The sequence below is a fragment of the Pan paniscus genome, chromosome 10, assembly GCF_029289425.2.
Source record: "Pan paniscus chromosome 10, NHGRI_mPanPan1-v2.0_pri, whole genome shotgun sequence".
NCBI lineage: Eukaryota > Metazoa > Chordata > Mammalia > Primates > Hominidae > Pan > Pan paniscus.
In genome coordinates this window covers 79,833,670-79,841,462 of record NC_073259.2, presented here as the reverse complement: position 1 = coordinate 79,841,462, position 7,793 = coordinate 79,833,670, and positions in this window count along the sequence as shown.

Below are 7,793 nucleotides of genomic sequence, written 5' to 3'. Positions count from 1 at the left end.
TACAAATCAGGACATACTAAAAACATTCTAACTTCTATTTCTGTTCTCTTATTTCTTTTATAGATAAACATTTTTTAATGTTTGATTTTGGCTCCTTTTTTTTAAATGAGAAAATAGGCTGGGCATAGCGGCTCATGCGTGTAATCCCAGTACTTCGGGAGGCCAAGGCAGGCGGATCATTTGAGATCAGGAGTTCGAAACCAACCTGGCCAACATGGTGAAACCCCGTCTCCACTAAAAATAAAAATATTAGCTGGGAGTGGTGGGTGAGCCTGTAATCCCACCTACTCGGGAGGCTGAGGCAGGAGAATCACTTAAACCCAGGAGGCAGAGGCTGCAGTGAGCCATGATCACGCCATTACACCCCAGCCCGGGCAACAGAGCAAAACTCTGTCTTAAAAAAATAATAATAAAATAGGTTGGGTGCGGTGGCTCATGCCTGTAATCCCAGCACTTTGGGAGGCTGAGGTGGGCAGATCACTTGAGGTCAGGAGTTCCAAACCAGTCTGGTCAATATGGTGAAACCCGTCTCTACTAAAAATACAAAAATTAGCCAGGCGTGATGGCGGGCGCCTGTAATCCCAGCTACTTGGGAGGCTGAGGCAGGAGAATCACTTGAACCCAGGAGATGGAGGTTGCCGTGAGCTGAGGTCGCGCCATTGCCCTCCAGCCTGGGCAGCAAGAGTGAAACTCCGTCTCAAAAATAAATAAATAAATAAATAAATAATATGATAATAAAATGAGAAAATAAAACATGCTATAAGTACAATTCTAAAACTTGCTCTTTTTCACTTAATAATATATCCTGGAGATCACTCCACAGCAGTAAGTAAAGATTGTTCTCATAGAAATTCTATTGAATATTATCATTTCTTATAGATTGGTGTGGAAATTTTTTTTTTCCTGTTAGTGGACATGAGCAATCTTGTTAGGTTGCTGTTTCAGTATCATAAGGAGAGCAACAATATCACCTCTCATAAGTTGGTTTCAAAGCTCATAAATACCTTGATCACTAAGTAGAAAAAGATAGAACCACCTCTTTCAAACTTTGAGTTTTATTGCACTTGCCAAATGAGATACATGTCTAAAATCTTTAAATTTTATTCAGTTTGTAAACCATTCAATAGTAGAATTTTTTTTTTTTTTTAGACAGAGTCTTGCTCTGTTGCCTAGGTTAGAATACAGTGGCAAGATCACGGCTCACTGCAACCTTCGCCCCCTTGGTTCAAGCGATTCTCCTGCCTCATCCTTCCGAGTAGCTGGGATTACAGGTGTGCCCAACATGCCAGGCTAATTTTTGTAATTTTAGTAGAGATGGGGTTTCATCATGTTGCCCAGGCTGGTCTCCAACTCCTGGCCTCAAGCAATCCACCCGCCTCGGCCTCCCAAAGTGCTGAGATTACAGGCGTGAGCCACCACACCCAGCTGATAGTAGAAAAATGTTTAATACCACTAATGCCTAGCATTGTGTTTACATAGCATTCAATTAATGTTGATCATAAAATTATAAATACTTCTTCCACTGGGGCCTTCAGTAAACTGAATATATTTTTATTGTTATTTTTGTTTATTACAACTCTAATACATAATGTTTTCCAAATTTGTCTTCTTCTAATGAAACCTAAATAACAAAATTTTGTTGCTGTTGTTATTATTTTACTAATTGACCTGTTGTTACTCACAAAAAGGGGTTTTCCACAAACATTATGTGTTAGGTTTTGAATAAATGATACTAATGTTAAAACACATAATCTATTAATCTTCAACCATTTTTCTTGTTTCTGTAGTCATAGTCACATTTTTCATAGGACTGATTAAAAACTTGGCTAAGTAAAAACATGATCTGAATGTTTTCATAATTCTAGTCATAATGATGAATCAGGAAATTGGAGCCTTTGCACACGGAATTAGAGGGTAGTAACCTTCATGTGATGTCGTTTTTATATATCATTTATCTACCAAAAGGAAGCTCTGTAATTCAACCCCTATGCTATTTGAAGAATTATATCCTTTCATTTCCTTCTGTACCTTGCCCAGATCCTAGGCATAATATTCTAGCACCATGATCTAGCTTGATAAACCTGTCTTGATGAAGGTGACTCATTGGGACAATCTCTAAGATAATATAACATGATTATGAAACCTCAAAATGTTAAAACCTCCTTACCTATATTTTTGGCTATTTTAAGAAGAGGAAAAGAGTTGCCACGGCTTTTGAAAGATTATCCTCAGTTTTATGCAGAGCAACATGCTCCTCTATTTTCACCCCTACATCTTATGTACTCCGAATATGAAGAGGAACAAGGCTCTTTTAGGTACAGTGTTTCATTTACTTGGTGTTTCCTTTTATTTACAAATAATATCCTTGAATGTGCCCTAAATATTAAAATTAATTAAGCAGGAAATATTTTTCAGGTTGTCCAAATTAATAGTATGAATGTCCTATTTCCAGAAAAGTTCTACTAAATAGCCATTGTAACAGAACATGAGCAGCAGTGGACCCAGGAAAACTCTGGAGTGGTTAGATTCAGAGCAAATCAAATATTCCAAACTAATTCAGATATAGAATATTAAGGGTTATGATCTCTGGGACCTATTTCGACCCTGAGAGATCTTGATTAGTAAAATTTAAAAGTGATAAGTTCATAAGATCTGGTTTCTCAGATACAGAAACCTTGAATTTGCCATGCTCTCTCCCAACCCAGCCTTTGTTTCACTTTTGTCAAATTCATCAATAACTTCCATATTGCCAAATTAAGTGGCCAGTTCTCAATCCTCATGTTACTCAACCTATCAATAACATTTGGTTCAACTGATTATTCCTTTCTCCTTGAAACACTGTCTTCTTTTGGCTTCCCAGAGCACCCCACTCTCCCATTTTTCTTCCCACCCAACTACCCATTCCTTTACTATCTTCAGCAGATGCACAACTTTTCCCAATGTCCAAATGCTGGAGCTTCCCAGTGAATCTCTAGTGCTCTTTTCTAACTACATTCCTTTCTAAGGGAATCTCATCTAGTCCTATGACTAGACTATCTGTACATTCTGAAATTTCCTAAGTGTAGTGCATCTTATCAAATGTAAGAAGTCATCAGTTGTTAAACCTCACCATTACTTTGCTTAAAACTAGAAAAGGAAAAAATGCTGCCAATTAATAACTTAATGCCTTAAAGATAATTCTGCATGATGAGTAAATCAATTACACCATCTTTATGTTATTTTGACATTTCCCTCATCTGCTCCAGGCAATTTGTTAATTTCTCCCACCTTCAGCTGTATGACTTGGCATGTGATAGGCAATTGGATACGTATCTCAGTGCACATATTTCAGCGCATAGCTTCATCCACTTGTGGGTATCTTGATCTCTGAGATCACCGTAAAGTCCCTAGTTATTGCTTTGTGGAAAAATATGGAATTATGATTGATCCTCTAAGAGCAAATATCTATTCAATGATATTGATTTTTTGCTTCATTGATTTGTTTGAGGCTTTCTAAATAGCAAACGAATTTTAGTTTCACTGATGAATCACAGTGTACTTTTAAAAATCTACTTAGTGGCAATTAAAATCAACATGTGTAATACCAACAATATACACAATTCAGTTGAAATGATGACAATATAGCAACTATGACCAATTTATAAATAGTCAATGAAATTACATTACTATCTCAATGATGGTGATTTATAATCAGAAGATGCCTCCTAACTTCTAAGAACATATGTATGTCTTCGCATTAATGAAATAAGGTTTATTTCCAGAGCTAACATTCACTCCATTGCTCAGGCCAAAAACCTTGTAGTCATCCTAAATTTCTGTTTCCCTCATGTCCTAATCCTAATCCTCTAATCAGAAAATCTCATCTCTACTACCAAATATATTCGGAATCACCACTTCTATCACCAGCATCCTAACCCAAAGCACCATAATATCTCATCTGTACTACAGCTGTTGCTGCTTTGTTTTCAGGTTTGCCTACCTAAAGTCTATTTTCCACATATGGCCAGAGTGGTCCTTTTAAAATATTGTAATGCCTTTGCTCAAAAATCTCCAAAGACTTCCCATTCTACTTAAATAAAGCCCTCAATTCTTACTATGGTCTTAAATGATCTCTCTCTCCAAATTCATCTCCTATCACTCTTCCTCTTGTTTTCTGGTTGAAAACCACATTGTTCCTCAGATATTTCAAGTATGGTCCCAACTCTTGCCTTGAAACTTGGTGTTCCTTCTGCCTATAAGCCTCTTCCCTCAGATAGAATAGCTAATTCTCTTACTGTATTCAGGGGAAACTTTACCACTTGGAATTGCCTTTAATCTGGTTGATTTTTCTTCATATCACTTATCTGACATATTGTATTTCTATTTGCTTACAGTTTGTCACTTCATTGACATTAAAGACTGCATACGGGCAGAGATTTTGTCTGTTCATTTGTTTTCTGTAATTGCTGTGTCCCTGGCATCTAAATCGGTGCCTGGCAGACAGTAGTAAGCACGATAGATGATTTGAATGAATAGATATACAACTGAAATACACATAACCAATGAGTCTGTATAACAGACTCTCACTAATTAAAAAGATAAACAATTTAACAGAAAAAAATGGGAAAAATATAAATAGGCAATTCACAGGAGATCCAAATGGTCAATAAATGTATGAAAATACATTCATACTCATTAGTAACTAGGCAAAAGAAATTAAGCCCAAAATTAGATGCCATTTGCATCCATCAAATAGGCAAAATTTTTAAATCTGACTAAAGCAAGGATGTAGAGAAGTGAATTATACTTCCGACTAAAGTGTTAGCAGTGGAAGAGATCCAAGAAACCTCCAGTTACTGGTGCCATATACCTACCAGTCCATAGCAACTTCAGCCCTTGCCTCCTCAGAAGAAAGAATTCAACTGAAGGACATAAAACAGAAAAAGAGACCCAGGCAAGTTTCAGAGCAGGAGTGGAAATTTATTTTAAAAGGCTTTAGAACAGGAAAGAAAGGAATATTCTCTTGGGAGAGACCCACGTGGCACCTGAAGGTCCAAGAGAGAGGAGAAGACAGCAGGAAAAAAAGGGCCTGTAACTTTGATCCGAGGACTTTCTAGGCTTGTCTCTTTCCCCAAATTCTTCCCCTAGGGTGGGCTTCCCGCATGCTGTGCTTTCCTTACCCTTTGGAATTGAGCATGCCACAATGTATTTAGGGAGCCATACGCATGCCCATCTGAGGCTTTTTTCCTTTTTCAGGTGGCAGGTGCCCCCGGAACATCATACTTTACCATTGTGTCTCTTAACTGGCATGCCCAATAAGCGATTTCTCCCTGGGACCTGCATTCAATTAACAATTTTAATGTTAACAGGTTTGGACCATCAGAGGATTGTCTCTCCCTGGCTGCTGAATTATTATTTTTAGAGAGGCAATATGATAATTGCCAAACCATCACCCAGCATTTCTAGTGGGCGGGGGGAAAGCCCTCTCCTGCCCTGCTCATGTCTATCTATCTACCTATAACAGAAGTATAAGTTGGTATAACAATTTTGAGAAACAAATTGGCAACAACAAGTAAAACAGAGGATGTGTATACTCTACAACCCAGAATGACCACTTCTAAGTATATTCCCTAGTGAGTGTTCTATATCCATGAAGGGTGATGTACAAGAATATCCACTGAAGCATTATTTGTAATAATAAAATCTTATAAACAATCTGAATGACCATCAAGGAAAGAATGGAAATAAATAAGCTGCAGAATATTATATGGCTGTCAAATGAATGAACAAGAGCAATTTGTATGAGTATGAATAGATTTCAAAAATAAAGTTAATTTTAAAAATATTTTTGTAATATTTTGTTTCAAAATGCTTTCAGAAAATTCATGGCTTATGTTTATGCATTGCTAGAAAATTGAAATCTTTTTGTGTCTTTTTCATTTTTAAATGAATTCTCTTTACTGTCTTATCATCACCTTCTCCTTTCATTTGTTAAGAAATAATTCTATTGCCGTTATAATAGGAAGAAAGAACAATGCTTGTTTCCTGGATTGTTACAAGATTGTATTTCCATTCACAAATTCGTCATGGTATATTAAAACACAAATGAGGTAGCTATAATCAATGGCAGTAGAACTCTAAAATACAATTACAGTGTTTCACAATTTGACTGGAAATGACAGATTGTAATTTGGATTACGGCGTATTACAATTAATGCTAAATTGCCAGCAGCAAATACATTTAACCCTCCTTCACACTTGTAATCAGTCAAGCATGAGATAAAGCATATCAGGGAACATAAATCATTACAAAATAAAACGTACAGGCACTTGCAAAAGAAATAATGCAACATCCATTTCTGTTAAAGTCAACTTGTGTTTAATGCTTTTGTTTTGGAACTTAAAAGGCAATTCTTGTATAAACCATTTCATCAAATTTACTCACCAAAAACAGTTAATTTGAAGGAAAAAAAAACTTCCAATATATCCCATGAAAATAGCCTTACTCTTTACAAAGAATTGGATTATAACATGTCCTTTTTATATGGAGAGTTTTGCGATTGAAATGTATTGAATATTAACAAAACAAGGTGCCTGTGACCAAAATTATTTAACCTTTGATTAACCATACTTATCTTCAAATGGGTCAAATGTGGCTAAGTTGTTAGCATGCCTGAGGTAGTGCCAGTAAAATTTGTTTATCCTGTGGCTATATTGAATCACAGAATACTGGAAATTTCCCTTAGGAATAATAATACTATACCATGAAACTCATATACTCTCTTTCCAAGATATTAAGTTTCACTTTATGAATTTTAAATTGCATTCCAAGAACAAATTTTTCTTTGCATTGAATTGTGCCTGTTATAAAGGTTATCATTCTACATGCAATTATCCAGAATTGCTCAATATCCAAGCTCAGAATAAGGATTAAGTTAGCCTCTTTGTGGTGAAAAATGAACAACAGGATACTGTTTAATGAGAAGAATTAATCTACAGTGGTACCACAATCTCCTAATAGAATTCATGCGCCTCTTTCTAATTTACTCTCAGAAAGTAATTTAAGGGTTGAAAGAACTGGTTGATAATTAACCTTTTAGAAAGCTTCAAGGAAGGATTTTTTTTTTTACTTTTGTGGTTGTTATTAGTGTCCCATAAACTAACCATTAAGTACTTGGTCTCGCTCTTATGTCCCCTCAAGTGTCTGGATCCAATTACTGGTCACAACTACAAAATAACAATAACAGGGACTGTTTATGGTCCCGTATTACTAAAGAGGACCTTAAGCAATTGTTGGGGACAGTCTGCCTCTCTCACTGCATTTGCTTTTATTTTCCCTTGTAGCCTGCCCTATTCCTCAAGAATTACCTATCCCAGTGGTTCTCAACCCTGGTTGCACATTAGAATCATGTAAAGAGTTAAAATATGTATATATGTCTATGCTCAGCCCCTAGCCCTAAATAATACTGGGGGCGTGCCCTCCTGATGTCAGTATAGAAACTCCCCTAAATGATTGTAATATGCACTCAGTGTTGAGAACTATGCCCTCTGTTCTTTCTTTGTACTTCTTTCCTTCCCCGTCTTTAATTTAAACCTATAATTTCAAACTTACTTTAGCATAGAATTATTTCAAAGAAATCTCAATAAATAATAGAATTTAAAAGGATAAACAGTTTTTTTAGGCAACTTAAATCACCATTGCTTGCAAAATCCTAATATCACCTCTTTGGAGATCTAAAAAGTAGAGTAGAATTTAAAAACTACTTTCTCAGGCCTTTGAGTATCATCCAGAAGCATTTACAAAAGTGCTGGTA